We start from the raw sequence: 2,772 nt of genomic DNA, 5'->3' as shown, positions 1-2,772 counted from the left end.
CCAAGGAATTACTGTCCCTCTTCAATCTGTATTCACTCTTCTAGGAAGCTCCTGCCCCTAAGTAGGCTTTACTACTGCAGAGAAGGGGCTGCCAGTCCTTGTGCTGGTCAGATGAAGTTGACCAAGAGACAAAGGATGATTAAGCCCCTTGCACTCCCAGAGGAAAGAAGGCAGTTGGGTGTGGGGTGGGGGGGGGAAGCACAGGACCAGAATCTGTTTCAGGTGTCCCCTGCTGGTCTGCATTCTGCAATCAAGTGCCCACATTGCTGGAGGCTAGGCTGTGATTCTGCTTTTGTGGGTTCTGGATGGGTAGGGGCTATGAGAGCAACCTACAGGTCAACCAGGTTTTTCTTCATCAGGGTCACTTGTGATAAGTCAAGCCTACTTTTCTGGATTTCCTTTAGTGTGCATTGTGATCAAAGAATACTTAGGTAAAACCCTTCCGACTTAAGTGTCTATCAAGGACTTTAAGCGTCATGGCTTTTGTCCATCATAGGCTCTGAAATTTCATTTGTGCCAGCTAGCAGTGGATTTGACAAAATGACTCCCTTGACTGGCTTATTAGGCTATTCAACTTTGCTGTTCATGTTATGATGGGTATATTCTATAGTAGGTCTTAAACTGAAGCCATTTCTGGAAAACTGATCAGATTTGTCAAGGTTATAGGCTTTGACTAGACTGTTGCCTGTTTTGTCTTAGAATGGAAAGCGTGAATGCTGCTGTGCCCCCACATCTCTGACCCTTTTAATTCTTCATCCCTTGCTGCCAAGGAAAGAAATGAACTGCAGAAACCACTTTATCCTGTTGAATGACAGTTTTAAAAGCTTATAAGGAAGGTTTTGAGACTTGCACAGTAAGCACAGTATAACATGAATGCAGCATGATCTCCCGGGCTCTGCATGCTGTTCTTCCAGATGCTGTCCTGATATCCTCTGAGCCAGTTAAGGTAGTGGGTATACTGGAGGGGATCATGGGATGCTGCCTGGACTAAGCAGATGGCCTTATAGCACTTGCTGATCTAGCGACCACTGAGCATAAAAAAACCACCAAAGCAGCGTCACCAGGACTATTCCACCCAGGTTGGATCTGGGAGGGGACTTCTCCCAAATTCTGTTTGGCTGATAGCTGGGTACTCTCAAGTCAAAGAGCCTGTATCTCCAACAGTTAGAAAAGGGACAGTAAAGTAGGCTCCAAACTGAATGCGCTTTGAGACCGAAAAAATGAATCCAGCCACTTTATACTGGTAGCAGTTTTAGGGTATCTTACTGATGGGTGGTCTGAGTAGATGACGATCCAGGGGCCCTGCAGCTATTCTTTGCAAAGTCCAGACCTTAATCTGCAGATTTTATAGAGCGAGAGGACCATGCACAGATCCTGTAATGCCATCTGCACCTGAGCGGGAGAGGGGAAGAAATTAGGTTATCTTTACTGGTTACCTAAATAAACAATTCCAGGGAAGATCAGAACAAGCCTTCCTAAATTCTGGTTGGGGCATGCATTAACCTCTACAGGGCCTGTAACCTGTAGCACAAGGCGGGGGGAGGGGGGGCGCATCCCTGCGTGGACATAAAAGACGAAGGGCCAAAGATGGAGTTGGTGCTGTCAACACTGCTGCACCAAGCTCCCCAGACAAAGTCATGCTAGTGTCCAGAGACAGGAACCTTTCTTGGTCAGGGACATCTCCGTGTCTTGCTACTCCTGACCATCCTCTCTGGCCCATCCAGCTGTTGTGCTGTGGATGTGGCTGGGAGCTTCTTGGCAGGGGGCTAGGGATCCTTTGTTCTAGTGTTTTCTGGCTAGAAGATGTGGTAAGCAGGCTCACCTCCTGTGCCAGGTGAGCAAGGGGCAACCTAACCGTGAGGCGGATTCAGGGCCAGCAGAGAACGTGCAGCTGGAAGAGACCTACCTGCCCAGGCATACCCCTGAGATGCTGCATTAGATATCCAGTGTTCCAAGATGGGGCTTGGAGAGGAAACAGTTGCTAGTCCGGGCCCATCCTGACCTTAGAGTGTTTGGTGTGGAGGAGGGATTCCAGGGAGGTTGTTTTGAGTGGTCATCAGATCAAAGGAAGGACCATGCACAAACCAACTCTAGGGAGACTGGAGGGACCAGCTGGGAGGCTGAAGTTATCAGAGCCAGATCTCAGGTAGTGTCCTGGGAGACAGTGGGGAGGTTTCCTTCACAGAAGGAATATACCCTTTCAAGTGCAGATTCCATATTCAACTCTGAATCCTCCTGTTCAAAATCAATTACCCTGACCTTCTACCGTGAAGCCCAGGAGGTAGCCAGCAGGCTGGTCACTGACCAGAAAGAGGCAGAGGCTGAGTTTGCTCTGTGATGATCTCCACTGGGGAGGGCCCTGGGGGCTTGAGAATGACCTGCTTTTTCTAGAAGCAGCAGCAGGGCTCTCCTGTGAGTCTTGTCAAAGAGCAAAGGGATTATACAGGAGTCTGTCTTAAGTAGGTGAATTCTTTCAGGAGACAAGAAGAGAAAGGAAGACTGGCTTGTGCACAGTCCCGACATTCTTTGGGAAATTGGACACCAGTGTATTTCTCTCAATAGTGTATCTTCTGTGGGGCTGTCAGCCACCAGGACTGGCTCCTCCGTCTATTCCCGGGTGGGGTTGGGGGGCTGAGAATGAGCTTGCTGATGAGCATGCCAGCCTGGCTTCCTGGAGCCTGGGCGTGGGCTCTGGGATAGGGGACAGAAGGATAAGGGGACATGATGGGAACAGTCCCTTGGACTCGGGGTGAGTGGAGCCATCCCAGGAAG

Source organism: Neomonachus schauinslandi, chromosome 2 (genome assembly GCF_002201575.2).
Source record: "Neomonachus schauinslandi chromosome 2, ASM220157v2, whole genome shotgun sequence".
Lineage (NCBI taxonomy): Eukaryota > Metazoa > Chordata > Mammalia > Carnivora > Phocidae > Neomonachus > Neomonachus schauinslandi.
Note: the sequence above shows the minus strand (reverse complement) of the source record.